Below are 18897 nucleotides of genomic sequence, written 5' to 3'. Positions count from 1 at the left end.
TCACTGGAAAAGTCAGCCTTTTATAAGAGAAAAACTTGGTTTATCTTGGTGTTATATAGTAAGTACACTAATGGGCCTTTAAAATTGCTACACCAAGAAGAAATGCAGATGATAAACGGGTATTCATTAAACAAATATATTATACTAGAACTGACATGTGATCTCATTTTCACGCAATTTGGGTGCATAGATCCTGAGAAATCAGTACCCAGAACAACCACCTCTGGCCGTAATAACGGCCTTCATACGCCTGGTCATTGAGTCAAACAGAGCTTGAATGGCGTGTACAGGTACAGCTGCCCATGCATATTCAACACGATACCACAGTTCATCAAGAGTACTGACTGGCGTCTCGTGACGAGCCAGTTGCCCGACCACCATTGACCAGACGTTCTCATTTGGTGAGAGATCTGGAGAATGTGCTGGCCAGGGCAGCAGTCGAACATTTTTTGTATCCAGAAAGGATCGTACAGGATCTGCAACACGCGGTCGTGCATTATCCTGCTGAAATGTAGGGTTTGGCAGGGATCGACAGAAGGGTAGAGCCACGGGTCGTAACACATCAAAAATATAACGTCCACTGTTCAAAGTGCCGTCAATGCGAACAAGAGGTGACCGAGACGTGTAACCAATGGCACCCAATACCATACCGCAGGATGATACGTCAGTATGGCGATGACGAATACACGCTTCCAATGTGCGTTCATCGCGATGTCGCCAAACACGGATGTGACCATCATGATGCTGTAAACAGAACCTGGATTCATCCGAATAACTGAGTTTTTGCCATTCGTGCAAACAGGTTCGTCGTTGAGACACCATCGCAGGCGCTCCTGTCTGTGATGCAGCGTCAAGAGTAACCGCAGCCATGGTCTCCGAGCTGATAGTCCATGCTGTTGCAAACTTCGTCGAACTGTTAGTGCAGATGGTTGTTGTCTTGCAAACGTCCCCATCTGTTGACTCAGGGATCGAGACGTGGCTGCACGATCCGTTACAGCCATGCGGATAAGATACCTGTCATCTCGACTGCTAATGATACGAAGCCGTTGGGATCCAGCACAGCGTTCCGTATTACCCTCCTGAACCCACCGATTCCATATTCTGCTAACAGTCATTGGATCTCGACCAACGCGAGCAGCAATGTGGCGATACGATAAACCGCAATCGAGATAGGCTACAATCCGACCTTTATCAAAGTCGGAAACGTGATGGAACGCATTTCTCCTCCTTACACGAGGCATCACAACAACGTTTCACGAGGCAACGCCGGTCAACTGCTGTTTGTGTATGAGAAATCGGTTGGAAACTGTCCTCATATCAGCACGTTGTAGTTGTCACCACTGGCTCCAGCCCTGTGTGAGTGCTCTGCAAAGCTAATCATTTGCATATCACATTATGTTCTTCCCATCGGTTAAATTTCACGTCTGTAGTACGTCATCTGCGTGGTGTAGCAATTTTAATGGCCAGTAGCATAGAAAGATAAAAGGACGCAAAGTGTAAATATTAAGGAATTAATTGGGAAACTGCGAATACTACGTGGTATGGTTTACTATATACGCATGAAAATTTGGCAACTTCAACACTCGAACCCACAATTTCCACTTTTCACGTGCTGATGCACAACCCACTTCAGCTATCCGTGCACGCCTCCTCGACCAGTCCAAACTTCCACATGTCATAGAGTCTACGTCTCATAATGCTAGCACACTGTTCGTGTGACTTCCACTTAGGGAGACAAAATGTTTTTCTTATCATTGTGACTTGCTGTGGCATCAAATGCTATTAGTGCAGTGTCTCCATGCATGTCTGAAGGACATCTGCATCACATCATAACCTGCACTTGCAGTCTTTTATGCCAAAGCAGGGCATACAAACGAGAAAAAGATTTTCTCTTCCTAAGTGGAAATCACACGAACTCTGTGCGAGCACTATGAAATGTTCAAATGTGTGTGAAATGTTAAGGGACTTAACTGCTGAGATCATCAGTCCCTAAGCTTACACACCAGTTAACCTAAATTATCCTAAGGACAAAAACACACACATCCATGACCGATGGAGGACTCGAACCTCCGCCGGGACCAGCCGCACAGTCCATGACTGCAGCGCCCTTGACCGCTCGGCTAATCCCGCACGGCGAGCACTATGAGACGTAGAGGCTATGACATATGGAAGTTTCGTCCGGCCAAGGAGGCGTGCATTGATAGCCGAAGTTCCGAGTCGGGCCTTGGCAGCCATGGCGAGCGTACATACCACGTTTAGGCCCGTTTCACACTGGGACAGTCACCGGTAATTGTGGTGAACGCTCCTGGATCACCGGTGTCCGACACCGCAGGTATCGCCAACTGATTAGTTATTGAAATGGACTCGAGCGAGGAAGAACTTTTGTTGGTACTTCTAAGCAGGAGGAGGAGGAGGAGGAAGAGGAGGAGGAAAATGAAGACAAAATATTTATTACACGTGCTACATGATCGGCTGAAGAAAGGATTGTTTATACTCTTTATGTCGTTTGAGGACACGTTAACTATTCAGGGATTACAGGACATGTCACCTCGTTTAGTCCATGGAAGAAATATTGCAAACACTATCAGATATGACTACTTCGTTAGCCCTGAAGGTGAAGTGGTTGGAAAAAAAATTTAATTGCTAGAAATCTTACATGAACGTTAATGTGCTTAGGCCTCATTGTTCATCTTGCATTCTACTTGTGATGTGCAGTGTGCAATTATTACTGTGTTAACTGTAAGAAGTCACATTATTGTATTCACTGAACTGATTGGAACTTAACAGTTAAAATTATATTGTGTCAGGAACTTGCAGCTCAATAATATTATAATAAATAAATAAAATTCATTATTGTAGTAACCACATGTGCGTAAATAATTGTAAGTAAGAATAATATTTTAACTCTATTTTTTGGACGATAAGGCGGAACGCCTTAAGACTCAGAAAAGGGGGTGAGGGATGCAAATGTGCTTGAAGGTTACTACCATCCTACCCACCACTTTGTAGCTGTAGTTATCGCTTATGACATCCCAAATAGCGGGACGACTTCCTACTTCACTTATAAAATCTTCTGTGGTAATGAAATCTATACTCGTGGCCACAATGTGTACAGTATGACATATAATGAATGTTTCGCGGCACTGTCTCAGAAATGACTGGCTGGCTGTTGGCAAATCAGCAGTGCCGTGTCTGAGATCTGCGCCGCACTGAGAACACTCCAAACTAATGTACGTCCGTCGGTGACTGCTGTGAACACAGTGACCGTGTCCGTCACGTGTGGCGAGGGTGAGTCACTGCTGCGTCACAGTGACCCGGTGAGGCAGTGTAGGGTCACGGTGTCAACGCTCCAGTTCAAACGAATGTATCTCGGTCGGTTATCGTCGCTGGTGACCGTCGCCATGGTCCCAGTGTGAAACGGGCCTTACATGACCACGGTAGTGGCCGTGCGCTGTTGTTGGCGAGTTTAACGCCGTAGAGCGTATATAACTAATTACCACGGAGAAAACAGCAGAATTTATAATGGCAGAACCTACAAGGAATATACTTCAAATTTCATATTTGTCAGTAACTATGCACGACATAATTCGTTTTAGACAGAGGACTTTATGGAGTAAGCAACTGAGGATATAACTGGAATTCACATATCGGTCAGTAGTCTTGTAACACTATGTTTCTTAAGTTAAAAACTCTCGAAAAAGTACGTGGCGTCTCGCCGAGCGGTTCTAGGCGGTTCAGTCTGGAACTGCGCGACCGCTACGGTCGCAGGTTCGAATCCTGCCTCGGGCATGGATGTGTGTTATGTCCTTAGGTTAGTTCGGTTTAAGTAGTTCTAAGTTCTAGGGGACTGATGACCTCAGAAGTCCCATAGCGCTCACAACCATTTGAACCATTCAGAACCTGGCGTCTCCACCAAATAATGCCATGTCGGAACCACAATCTAATCCAAACCCCAAAGCAATTTGACCAGTCTAAAGTACAATACATAGCACTGAAAGCCCTTTTATTGCTGACACTAACGTATAGCCGGGACGCATGTAAAATCATGGAAGGAGAGTTCAAATATTTATACAAACATGGAATATTCCAGAGTACTGGTACTCATACAAACATCGAACATTCATGAACATACAAACATTATAAAACTAATATACCAGTGACCAGTCCCAGTTTCGTATGGGTAGCGCTAGCACATGAAACTCACCATATCAACTGTGGTGTCACAGCCAGACACCACACTTGCTAGGTGGTAGCCTTTAAATCGGCCGCGGTCCGTTAGTATACGTCGAACCCGTGTGTCGCCACTATCAATGATTGCAGACCGAGCACCGCCACACGGCAGGTCTTGTCTACATCTACATCTACATCCATACTCCGCAAGCCACCTGACGGTATGTGGCGGAGGGTACCCTGAGTACCTCTATCGATTCCCCCTTCTATTCCAGTCTCATATTGTTCGTGGAAAGAAGGATTGTCGGTATGCTTCTGTGTGGGCTCTAATCTCTCTGATTTTATCCTCATGGTCTCTTCGCGAGATATACGTAGGAGGGAGCAATATACTGCTTCACTCTTCGGTGAAGGTATGTTCTCGAAACTTTAACAAAAGCCCGTACCGAGCTACTGAGCGTCTCTCCTGCAGAGTCCTCCACTGGAGTTTATCATCTCCGTAACGCTTTCGCGATTACTAAATGATCCCGTAACGAAGCACGCTGCTCTCCGTTGGATCTTCTCTATCTCATCTATCAACCCTATCTGGTACGGATCCCACACTGCTGAGCAGTATTCAAGCAGTGGGCGAACAAGCGTACTGTAACCTACTTCCTTTGTTTTCGGATTGCATTTCCTTAGCATTCTTCCAATGAATCTCAGTCTGGCATCTGCTTTACCGACGATCAACTTTATATGATCATTCCATTTTAAATCACTCCTAATGCGTACTCCCAGATAATTTATGGAATTAACGGCTTCCAGTTGCTGACCTTCTATTTTGTAGCTAAATGATAAGGGATCTATCTTTCTATGTAATCGCAGCACATTACACTTGTCTACATTGAGATTCAATTGCCATCCTTGCACCATGCGTCAATTCGCTGCAGATCCTCCTGCATTTCAGTACAATTTTCTATTGTTGCAACCTCTCGATACACCACAGCATCATCTGCAAAAAGCCTCACAGAACTTCCGATGTCATCCACCAGGTCATTTATGTGTATTGTGAATAGCAACTGTCCTATGACACTTCCCTGCGGCACACCTGAAATCACTCTTACTTCGGAAGACTTCTCTCCATTGAGAATGACATGCTGCGTTCTCTTATCTAGGAACTCTTCAATCCAATCACACAATTGATCTGATAGCCCATATGCTCTTACTTTGTTCATTAAACGACTGTGGGGAACTGTATCGAACGCCTTGCGGAAGTCAAGAAACACGGCATCTACCTGTGAACCCGTGTCTATGGCCCTCTGAGTCTCATGGACGAATAGCGCGAGCTGGGTTTTACAAGACCGTCTTTTCCGAAACCCATGCTGATTCCTACAGAGTAGATTTCTAGTCTCCAGAAAAGTCATTATACTCGAACACAATACGTGTTCCAAAATTCTACAGCTGATTGACGTTAGAGATATAGGTCTATAGTTCTGCACATCCGTTCGACGTCCCTTCTTGAAAACGGGGATGACCTGTGCCCTTTTCCAATCCTTTGGAACGCTACGCTCTTCTAGAGACCTGCGGTACACTGCTGCAGGAAGGGGGGCAAGTTCCTTCGCGTATTCTGTGTAAAATCGAACTGGTATCCCATCAGGTCCAGCGGCCTTTCCTCTTTTGAGCCATTTAAATTGTTTCTCTATCCCTCTGTCGTCTATTTCGATATCTACCATTTTGTCATCTGTGCGACAATCTAGAGAAGGAACTACATTTCCGATTTCCTCTGTGAAACAATTTGGAAAAAGACATTTAGTATTTCGGGCTTTAGTCTGTCATCCTCTGTTTCAGTACCATTTTGGTCACAGAGTGTCTGGACATTTTGATTTGATTCACCTACCGCTTTGACATAAGACCAAAATTTCTTAGGATTTTCTGCCAAGTCAGAACATAGAACTTTACTTTCGAATTCATTGAACGCTTCTCGCATAGCCCTCCTCACACTACATTTCGCTTCGCGTAATTTTTGTTTGTCTGCTAAGCTTTGGCTATGTTTATGTTTGCTGTGAAGTTCCCTTTGCTTCCACAGCAACTCGGTTGTTGTACTACGGTGGCTCTTTTCCATCTCTTACGATCTTGCTTGGCACATACTCATCTAACGCATATTGTACGATGGTTTTGAACTTTGTCCACTGATCCTCAACACTATCTGTACTTGAGACTTATCTAGAGAGACTCCCTAGCACTCGGCCCAGTTGGACAGCCGACTTTGCTAGCGATGGTTCACTGTCTACATAGGCTCTCATATGCCGAGACGACAGTTTAGCATAGCCTTCAGCTACGTCCTTTGCTACGATCTAGCAAGGCGCCATATTCTGTTACTACGAATGTATTCTGAACAGATAATATTGTGAATCATGTACCGTCAAGAGCGACGTTCATCATTAATGGATTAAAGTTAAGTATCAAACTAATTACGTCCGCTTTCTGAATTCTAATTCCTTGTCATTTTACAGACCTCACGTCAGTATAGATCTTCCCTTCTCAAGCGAGCCTGCGTGAGCTAAAACGCGTGCATTTCGGCCTCCATTCGTAACACGGTGTAGGCTCTTCTGCCAACACGACAGTTACAACAAGGGAATTCGAGAGTCAAAACGTTGAAAACGTAACACAACTTCACGAACGTTAAAGACGTATGTTCAAAGCACAGGGAAACCTGAGTGATTGTGAAACTGTTGCGTTCATTTGTTGCAGCTTATGCGACATGTTTTCATCATTTCCTTGGCAGGGATGACATTCGCATTCATACGAGCTCGTAAATAGGGCAAGAAGGCGTATCACACTCACTCACCATGCCTACAAGTTAGTTGCACCGACAGGGGTTTCCTATTGTAAGACACATGTACTGTCACTAATGCTGTGTATTACACACCAGACGTGTTTTCCTGTGGGGGATCCGGGTGACTTGACGCCTTGTCATCTATACGTTTGCGGTTCTCATTCGAAAGTCACTTCCTCTTGGCTGCTAATAGGGTAGTTGTGCAGAATCAACTTTCATTGTAGGTTCATTCCTTACACCTAGCATACGGACGTTACACCACGGCACAGACAAAAATTTGAATGCAGCGAATAGCGAATAAAAAAGAAAAAATACTGCCCGCTTAACAGTCCAATACCGTAATACCGTTACCACTTAACCAAGACGCCGAGGCGGTACTTACTGCTCTATGTTACAGTTGTTGTGCTAGGACCGTTCACTGTTTCATTTTGCTTCTTCCTTTCCAAATTCAGTACACTTTCTTCCTGTTTTCATGCTTAATCTGTATGCAGTATTTTACAAGCTGTTAACTGGGCTCTCTTATCACAAAATCTGACGGTGCAGCGATGGGGAGTTTGCCTTACAAGTACCTAAGGCCGGATGTCTTGTATGGCGTAGCGGTAGTTTTGTTTAACAGACACCGCAAAGAGTTACAATTAGAAATCGGAGAACAGCGTTACGTAAGTAATCACATTCATAACAGGCACTGAGAACCGCAAGCACCCAAAGCACAGAAATAAAGTGTCAATAATGCTTTTTGTTTTGGGCCTATATGGAACTGAATATCAGATAAATTTGTGGCATTTTGTGAGTATCCTTATAAACAATGTCAATCTACCAACTGTATAACTCGCTCCCAATAAGATCAACAGACGTCAGAATCGTGCATGTATGCTACAGTATGTAGATTGACGAAGGTGTTCTTTGGGTCCTTATGGTTCTTAGTGCCTCATATAAATTAAACCATTCAAGCGGCACGGGTTACTTTGTGTCGTACGCCAGCGCCTGTGAACTGACTGCCCGACCGCAAACCCCTAAAACAATGCGAGTCTTGCATCAAAGGCCCCGCGGTAGTTGAATTGCCAACGGGGCGGTCACTTTAGTGAGCCTCGAGTATCAGAATACGTACGTTCCTGACAGTAGCCTTCCCATACAGACAAAAAAACAAGTCAGTTGCAGTTGTACTTCATAATAGTTATGGCAATTTTCACCAATATTTATAAATTATATACACATGTTTTCCTCGTGAATCAATGTATCTGTTAATGAAAACCATATCACAATCTCTACAATAGTGTCTGGAATTAGCCTTCACTTATAGGCATAAAAAGCGGTAGGAGAAAATATATGCCGACCGGAGTGGCCGTGCGGTTCTACGCGCTACAGTCTGGAGCCGAGCGACCGCTACGATCGCAGGTTCCAATCCTGCCTCGGGCATGGATGTGTGTGATGTCCTTAGGTTAGTAAGGTTTAATTAGTTCTAAGATCTAGGCGACTGATGACCTCAGAACTTAAGTCGCATAGTGCTCAGAGCCATTTGAGCCAACCAGAAAATATATATTCTTTCTTGTGGCTCAATGTCCTAGTGTAAGTGTTTCAGTTGGACGTCATTCGGCAAACTGCGTCTCCCTAACCAATGAGTCAATGGGGAAGAGGCGAATGTGTAATACAAAACACGCTACGTTTGCAGCGAATCTTCATATAATTCAGAGATGATTGTTAGGTTAGAAAAGAGAGATACGAATTACGAGCTGAAGCGGGATTTGATTACACGACGGTACCAAGCATCTACTTAACCACTTTTTTATGATATGTTTTTCGTTCTTACCTATCTGCTTCTTTATCATTTTTCATTAGATGTTCTGTGCGGATGTCGCATGGAACCTCTGTTATTCTTCCCGTAGCATATGGTTTTTTTTTTTATTTTTTTTTATTTTTATTTTTATTTTTTTAACGTCAGGCGTTTTCCAGTTCCTTGACCAACCACGCCCAGCTACCGTGATGGCTACTAGCTGGACCACCTAGCCCAACGTCGATTCTACTCTTGACAGCAACACATCAACACATAGAGTTTAACATGGATTGCCGGCCAGAGTGGCCGAGCTGTTCTGCGGTTCCAGGCGCTACAGTCTAGAACGGTGCGACCGCTACGGTCACAGGTTCGAATCCTGCCTTGGACAAGGATGTCTGTGGTGTCCTTAGGTTAGTTAGGTTTAAATAGTTCTAAGTTCTAGGTGAAAAGAAAATTTAATAGTCATGGGTGAGTGGGATTCAACAGTAGGAAAAGGAAGAGAAGGAAACATAGTAGGTAAATATGGATTAGGGCTAAGAAATGAAAGAGGAAGCCACCTGGTAGAATTTTGCACAGAGCATAATTTAATCATAGCTAACACTTGGTTCACGAATCATGAAAGAATGTCGTATACATAGAAGAACCCTGGAGATACTAGAAGGTTCCAGATAGAATATATAATGGTAAGACAGAGATTTAGGAACCAGATTTTAAATTGTAGGACATTTCCAGGGGCAGATGTAGACTCTGACCACAATCTATTGGTTATGAACTGTAGATTAAAACTGAAGAAACTACAAAAAGGTGGGAAATTAAGGAGAGGGGACCTGGATAAACTGAAAGAACCAGAGGTTGTACAGAGTTTCAGGGAGAGCATAAGGGAACAAGGGACAGGAATGGTGGAAAGAAATACAGTAGAAGAAGAATGGGTAGCTTTGAGGGATGAAATAGTGAAGGCATCAGAGGATCAAGTAGGTAAAAAGACGAGGGCTGGTAGAAATCCTTGGGTAACAGAAGAGATACTGAATTTAATTGATGAAAGGAGAAAATATAAAAATTCAGTAAATGAAGTAGGCAAAAAGGAATTCAAACGTCTCAAAAATGAAAGGCTACAGGACAAATGTAAGGATGTAGAGGCTTATCTCGCGAGGGTAAGATAGATACTGCCTACAGGAAGATTGAAGAGAACTTTGGAGAAAATAGAACCACTTGCATGAATATCAAGAGCTCAGATGGAAACCCAGTTCTAAGCAAAGAAGGGAGAGCAGAAAGTTGAAAGGAGTATATAGAGGGTCTTTACAGGGCGATGTTCTTGAGGACTATATTATGGAAATGGAAGAGGATGTAGATGAAGATGAAATGGGTGATACGATACTGCGTGAAGAGTTTGACAGACCACTGAAAGTCCTAAGTCGGAACAAGGCCCCGGGAGTAGAAACACTCCATTAGAACTACTGACGGCCTTGGGAGAGCCAGTCCTGACAAAACTATACCATCTGGTTAGCAAGATGTATGAGACCGGTGAAATTCCGTCAGACTTCAATAAGAATATAATAATTCCAATCCCAAAGAAAGCAGGTGTTGACAGATGTGAAAGATACCGAACTATCAGTTTAATAAGTGACAGCTGCAAAATACTAACGCGAATTCTTTACAGACGAATGGAGAAACTGGTAGAAGCCGACCTCAGGGAAGATCAGTTTGGATTCCGTAGAAATGTTGGAACACGTGAGGCAATACTGACCCTGTGACTTATCTTAGAAGAAAGATTAAGGAAAGTCAAACCTACGTTTCTAGCATTTGTAGACTTAGAGAAAGCTTTTGACAATGTTGACTGGAATACTCTCTCTCAAATTCTGAAGGTGGCAGGGGTAAATTACAGGGAGCGAAAGGCTATTTACAATTTGTACAGAAACCAGATGGCAGTTATAAGAGTCGAGGGGCATGAAAGGGAAGCAGTGGTTGGGAAGGGAGTGAGACAGGGTTGTAGCCTATCCCCAATGTTATTCAATCTGTATACTGAGCAAGCAGTAAAAGAAACAAAAGAAAATTTCGGAGTAGGTATTAAAATCCATGGAGAAGAAATAAAAACTTTGAGGTTCGTCGATGACATTGTAATTCTGTCAGAGACAGCAAAGGACTTGGAAGAGCAGTTGAACGGAATCGACAGTGTCTTGAAAGGAGGGTATAAGATGAACATCAACAAAAGCAAAACGAGGATAATGGAATGTAGTCGAATTAAGCCGGGTGATGCTGATGGAATTAGATTAGGAAATGAGACACTTAAAGTAGTAAAGGAGTATTGCCATTTGTGGAGCAAAATAACTGATGATTGTCGAAGTAGAGAGGGTATTAAAAGGTAGACCGGCAATGGCAAGGAAAGCGTTTCTGAAGAAGATAAATTTGTTAACATCGAGTATCGATTTAAGTGTCAGGAAGTCGTTTCTGAAACTATTTATATGGTGGCCATATATGGAAGTGAAACATGGACGATAAATAGTTTAGACAAGAAGAGAATAGAAGCTTTCGAAATGTGGTGCTACAGAAGAATGCTGAAGTTTAGATGGGTAGATCACATAACTAATGAGGAGGTAGTGAATGGAATTGGGGAGAAGAGGAGTTTGGGGCACAGCTTGACTAGAAGAAGAGATCGGTTGGTAGGGCATATTCTGAGGCATCAAGGGATCACCAATTTAGTATTCGAGGGCAGCGTGGAGGGTAAAAATCGTAGAGGGGGACCAAGAGATGAATACACTAAGCAGATTCAGAAGGATGTAGGCTGCAGTAGGCACTGGGATATGAAGAAGTTTGCACAGGATAGAGTAGCTTGGAGAGCTGTATCAAACCAGTCTCAGGACTGAAGACCACAACAACAACAACAACTTCTAGGGGACTGATGACTTCAGAAGTTAAGTCCATAGTGCTCAGAGCCATTTGAACCATTTTTTTAACATGGATTCCGAACCACATACTGCCTCTGGCGAATGGCCCTGTCACTGAGAAGTGAAAGCTATGTTAAAATACAGTGATATATACGAATTCTGACCGGAATTATATCCTACGCATTTTTTCATGCCTGTACAAACTACATATATGTATCTGGCATTGTCCATCTCAGTCATTTCCCTCTTTCTGATCCTCTCTACCACCTCTGTGCACTACCTCCTCCCCCCCCCCCTCCCCCCGGTCTCTGTCCATCTGTTATCCCCGGCCCTCTCTGCTTGCATCTCCTCCAGCCTCTGTCATTCTGCTGCTCTCCTCTGTTCATCTGCTCCTTCCCCCTCCGTCCATCCGTTTCTCCCACTCTAACTCCATCTTCTCCACCTCTGTTTGTCAACCCCCTTTTCTCCCTCTCCATCTCCTTCTCCGCTTCTCTCGGTCCCTCCCCTCCTCCTTCCTTTCCCTCTCCAGCCCCTAACTCTCTTCGTTCTTATATCTGTGTCTGTCTCCTCCTTCAGCCTCACTGTGTGTCCACATCCTTGTCGTCCTGTCTCCGTATCACACTCACCCCAAAAGCAGGTTGGTTTTTCTTACCTGTACTGTATTTCATTCCGGATTCTAACTAATATATCTACCAAATTTTTATGAAATCTTTAGAGTGATTTAGGCTGAAGATTTTACCCTTCACTTTACTTGCGTACCCACGTATACACCACACATATTTAACACAATCCACGTGTATTTGTACACATATTTCACCTGTATCTCTAGCGAATTTCGCCTTGCAATTTCGTTTTCGCTCATTGAAATGTTTATAACCTCGTATCTCGTGAAATGTGTTCCATACAATTTCATTTTTTAGATACTTTTTAGCGGCATATGTGGTAGTGCCTGCGAAATTGGTTCGAATAGAGTTAGCAGTAAGGAAGTAATAAATTTAAACGTTTTATGACGCCATTTCTCCATAACTTTGTGTTCTAAAATGATATATTTTGCTTAGTACATTCAGCAACATATGTGGATACTGTCTGTGAAAAGTGTTACGAATAGAGTTAGTAGAAACGAAATAATAAGTTTAAATGTCTTGCAAGAGGCTGTAGTTTTTCAGGTATTTCAGAGTTTATGACGAAATGTCTCCTTAACTGTCACACAATGACGTAACTTTTCTGGTACAGTCCGTAATGTACGTTATACTGTCTGCGAAATATGTAACGAACACAGCTTAAATTAAAGAAGCAATAAATTAAAGCGTCATGCTTCACGCAGCAGTTTTACTGCATAAACAGGGAAAATGTAGTAAGCGATAAACTTTTTTCCTTTCATCATTTTGTAGGGGTCGCAAGCGAGATAAGTTTCGTGAATGTTTGAAATTGTGTGTAAAGTTTGTAACAAGTCTGTAACTGCTCTCGTTCTCAAATACTGGCTGGCTGACTAAACTAGGGTATTCTCGAGGCGTGTTCTACACTGCTGTTTCACCACCATCCCTTTAATAGACCGGTGACTCTACTCCTACAGTGATTCTTTCTAGACGTAGATGATATGGGTACAGAGTCTGGTTGAAGTCGATCCAATGGTGGACAATAGTACTTTGTTGTATTTCATATTTTCATAAAATTTCCTGGTGTGCACTCATTTTTATGCCGTCGTGAAACAAATTAGACTTTCTACGTATCGATGTGCATTTCTACGGGAATAGAAAAATAGTAAGAAAATTACCTATACTAATGAACATATAATTTATATTTACAGTAAATATTCTATAACACTGTATTCAGTATTAATTAAGAAGTTAGATGAGAATATATTGCTCAGGAGTATTCGCGAAGTCAGGAGCTCGAGGTGAAATGGCATTAGCATATTTAATATCTTACAGACCTCCCTGTGGCTAAAACTCGGTGAAGTATTTAGTTTTCGAGGAAGACATCCGGTGAGTTTACCATTTCTGAAAAAAAGTAAAACTACACTTCAGTCAAGACTTTGAAATAGCTTGATCCACATATCGGTTGGTTTGGAAGCCCTCTCTAGTATTTGAATGTTGTTCATTTAACAGATATCAGTATAGAACTTCCGATGCGAATACCAACTGCCCGACGAAAACTGAAATTTCCTTTTCTCTTGCTGATACATTGCGAAAATTTCATGAAAACAGTCAATTTAGTACTCAGTAGGGATGGGACCCAGGTTTTCAATGCTCACTACAGTTGCGCTTTGCAATTTGATGGCTGATAGATGATAAGCTGACAAGAAATCATGTTTCGGAGTGATAAGCCTTGCCCACCCGTTTCATGACTTGTCATGCCTTTGTCAACCGGCGCATACCTTGCCACATTCCCGTGTCAGCTTGTCTTCCCATTTGCTAGCCACCTTATACCAGGTGTCCCTCCTAACGAACTGTCAAGTGCCATTTATCTAGGTCTTCTAAGAATGTTTACAGTCCCCAAAAAAAAAAACTGCTCTGGAAACAAGGAACACGCAGGGGAGCTAATAATTATGAGAAATCTATTTTACTCACAAGACTTGAATGCTATTTTAACAATTGATTTTGGTATTTACAGTCATCTTCACAACTCATGAGGATTAATTACGGTAGCATTGGGTAGTTGTTTCAAGAAGAAGTGTGCTAAGTCGTATAACGAAACATGGTTCCTGACAAATGTAGAACGCAAAAGGCCAGAATTTTGGTGGTTAAGACAAAGGGATTACTGAGATTGGCTGCAAGGAGTCATTGTTTGAAAGGTGAAAGTTGAAAAATTGTTTCGGATCGGTATTCGAACTCGGGACTCCTGCTCACTTGGCTGACGCTCTGACCACAGAGCCATTCGGAAACAATGCTCACAGCAATTGCAAAGACTACGCTAGCGCCTCCTGTCGGATCCAATTTCTCAACTCAGCCAAATACTACTAATGTGGTGCCCTTTGTTCATTGTCCTCATAACTCTTGGCTTTTCGCCGATTCCTGTAAGAGTTCGAACCAGGTGTGCATCCGCACTGAAGATATCGCTGGCCGTCTCGCTTTAATTACACGGGGTGTTGCGGTAAGAGCGTGCAAAAACGTAACAGGATACAGAGAATACTCCACTGAACAAACTGAGGTAGGGAAACTGGGATCGAAGAAGCCAGCTCAAGGAGATATGGAAGTAAACTAGTCTGCCACTTTCTCTAACATTACTGTTTTCCAGCTTACAACTAACATGTGTACAAGTTTATACGTATTGCGCTGTTAATTCACATTTACATTCTTTGTTTCCTTCAAGGAAACATGGAGGTCGTTACTAGCAAGTAACGATGCAGGTTCTGTTTACTTCACTTGTCCATAAGGTGGCTCTGTTGTATCGCATTTGCAATTTCCCATGACAGAACTTGCTATGAATCAATGACAAACCCGTTCATCATTCGATGCCATTCAGAGACATACAGCACAATACGATGGAGCAGTACCGGTACAGTTTGGCAGAACTTGCTTCATGCACCTAGTGTATGGGAAAGTACGTTGCAGTCCTCTCGCTGCTGAAAGGCTGTTCAGGGAACAATTTCCTAACAGGCATCATCCGTCACGAAGAGTGTTGATTTCTCTCGATCCAAGAATTCCGGAGATTGGTTCACTGGAAAAAAGAAACGGTGGACCTGGCTACATGATACGTAAGAAAAGACACCACACAGTGTGTGTTCGGTGTTCGAAACGTTTCTTCACCGTAATGTTAACGCAAATGTTAATTATTTTGAGAGTGTTCGATAGATTTTCGGTTACATCATACTGTTTATTTATTGACTAAGGCTTTCGGCTGGGGATAGCACTTAACATAATTGAGAAGACAGCTGATTCGAATAGGGCACAACTTTCCTGCCTCGCCAGCACTGATTGGCAAGGCGAAACTGTAACTGTGGTGGTGGTCGTTGTCCTTACCGTTCATGTTAGTAAGATTTCTTAAGAAATTCCGCTTGAGATTGTGAGAAACACCATATTATTTTGCTATTATCAAATCCTCTAGAATATTGTTAACAAAATTTCATAAATCCATGAGATAAAAGACTTGTTGATTCAGTAATTCCGTTGATAAAAGTATTGTAAATATTAAAAGTCTCGCTTTCTGGCCCTAGTTGGGCAATCGTTCCCGACCGGCCGTCGTGTCACCCTTTGCCAGTGGCGTCACCGGATGCGGTATGGAGGTTCAAATGGCTCTGAGCCCTATGGGACTTAACTTCTGTGGTCATCAGTCCCCTAGAACTTAGAACTACTTAAACCTAACTAACCTAAGGACATCACACACATCCACGCCCGAGGCAGGATTCGAACCTGCGACCGTAGCGGTCACGCGGTTCCAGTCTGTAGCGTCTAGAACCGCTCGGCCACTCCGGCCGGCTGCGGTATGGAGGGAAATGTAATCAGAACGCCTTTCTCTCGCTCGCTGTTGGGATTGATGACATTGGAACACATCGAGCCAGTCGTGTAGTTCAGATGCCTGTACAAGGCTTAGTGCAACCCGCTCTATTGTGGATGGCAACCACATAGAAAAATCAGAACTGCTCAGCGTCTAGTTCTACTTATTACTATTTCCATCTTACACACACTGAAAACGATGATATTTTTCACCAAACACGTTTGTTTGTAAGAGCACAGTACTCTCAGTGGTTAATTATAGGTTTACTGTTTGTTTTCTCTTCTTATGATGACAGTCAAATACAATTTTTTGTTACCACACTTTGGAGTCAACTAGCACTAAAAATTTAGCGGTCAATTCTTCTCCGCATTCAGAAGCTTTTTTTATGTGGTTGTTTTGTATACTACCTCTTCCTTTATTTCGAAACTTCTTAACGTATGAAATCTCACTGTAGCTGTTATGTTTTGGTCTTAATGCGATCTTAAATGTGCATAGGGCATTCAACGTACAGCATTATAAATTAATTCTTCCCTTATGACAACAGTGACGCATAATGGCTTTTCATTTTTTGTGTTATTATTGACGTCACACTAGTAATGTTGCTGTGTAGGAATATTGCTTCATGATACTGATATAAACCCAAACTAGTAGAAAATGAAGGTTTATTTATTAACTGGTCGTGATGATATCCATACATATAACAAAAATTGATGCATGTATATATGAACGTATGTGTAGGTTTACACTCTTGTGCATGTATATATTTTCCACATCTCCCCCCAAGCCGCTGCGTCAATTTCAAGCAATCTTGATATACATATCACTTAATGTCTGAAATTCATCTCTATGAGATAAGAACCACCTACTTATCAAAGGTTGAGGGTAGGGGTGAAAACGCAGCGTAGATCACGAAACGTGAATCTCCATAATTTAGTCATCCAGTATTTGGGAATGAGAGCACTTAGAGACTTGTAATGAACTTTAAACATAATTTTAAACCCTTACCAAACATTTTCTCGCTAATGAGCACCACAAAATAATGAAAGGATAAAAGTTTATCGTTTACTACATTTTTAATGTACATACAGTACATCTGCGGCAGGAACCACGTTTTAATTTATTACCTCTTTACTACCATCTGTATTCACGACACACTTTTCAGACGGTACTAACATATACCACCTAATGTACCAGAAAAATTGCATCATTGTATGATACGTAATTCAGGGTGTATAACATCGTAAACAATCAAATGTGTGAAATCTGCATCATTCATTTATTACTCAGCTGATACAAACTCTAATCGTAAAACTTTTCGCAGGCAGTAACTACATCTGCAACTGCATGTACCTACAAAAATATAATAGACAGCTCATAGTTTACGAGATACGACGTCAGAAACACAGCTGCGTGAAAAAGAACCTGCAGGGCGAAATTCGTTACAGACATAGATGAAATATTTGTACAAATACGTCTGAACTGCGTCAGATATATGTGGAATAAAGCAGGCAAAGGTACACAGGTAAAGAGCTCAGCCTAAACGTCTGGAACGATTTCAAACAAAGCTGGTACATATGTTAGTTACAAACTGGAAAGAAATACTGTGGGGCTGATAATCATTAGTGTCCTGTTTGGCGGGCGTGGTAACCGGGACAGAGATGGAGGGAGGAGGAGAAGGATAGTGAGAAGAGGAGGGGAAGTAAATAGAGAGGTTGGAGAGGTAGAGATTGGCAGAGAAAGGAAACAGGAGGATATGAGAAGGGTGAAGGGGAGATAGAGATGGGCAAAGAGGGGGGGGGGGGGCGGGGGAAGAGGAAGTGGACAGAGAGATGGGCAAGGAGGAGATGGAATTAGAAGCATGAGGAAATGGGTGAACGGGGGGGGGGGGAGCAGATGAAGAGAGGGAGAGGACTAGATTGAGAGAGGGGGAGGAGGAAATGGCAGACAGAGGGGTAGGAGGAGTTGAACGGATAGAGTGGAGGTGTATATATAAAAATGGACAGGACGATGGACTAAGCGGACAAAGAAAAGGGGAAGGAGTAGATTAACTATAAGAAGATTTCAATAAATACGTAACCAGGCAATACTGGTTACTCTGCAAGTACTTTCTTAAAATAATTATTGTTTTAACAGCTACTGTGGTTGGAAAACGAAGCAGATGAGTATCTTGTTTCTTTAGGAGATTTAGATGGAATAGATATACTATGCCTGTCTTAAGTCACAGATATAAGTAAATGTAGGTGGATATAAGCTCACAGTACATGTAAGGAGAGACGCTATGGACAGAGGAGGAGTTGCGAAATATGTTAAAATTTATCACAGTGTGAAAAATTTACAAACTAAAAAATTTTCTGCAGAGCAATATAAAGAAGCATGTGCATGCGAGTTTAAACTAAATAATGGTGCTTTTACAATTGTAGTGGTGTACACATCCCACTGGGAAATTTTCAATTATTTTTGAAAACTTCGGTTCTTTGTTGAGGTATCGGTCAGATAGAGGGAAGTTAATTATTGTTTGTGGGGATTTCAGTGTAGATTTTCTGAAAGAGTCCGATAGAAAGCTGGACCTGGAAGTATTACTTGTTTCTTTCAGTTTGACATCAGTTATTTATTTTCCTACTCAGGTGGTACAGGAAAGCAACACAGTGAAAGATAATGTTTTTACAGACAAAGATATATTTAATCAAATAAAAACGTTTTCTGTTAAGAATCGTCTGTTTGATCATGATGCACAACTGGTTACAGTGTATGACGTATAGCTCCATACAATAATGAAAAACGGTCCTCCAAAATAGTACATTCAATTAACGATTTAACAGTTGCAA

Source organism: Schistocerca serialis, chromosome 5 (assembly GCF_023864345.2).
Source record: "Schistocerca serialis cubense isolate TAMUIC-IGC-003099 chromosome 5, iqSchSeri2.2, whole genome shotgun sequence".
NCBI lineage: Eukaryota > Metazoa > Arthropoda > Insecta > Orthoptera > Acrididae > Schistocerca > Schistocerca serialis.
This window is presented reverse-complemented; position numbering follows the sequence as displayed.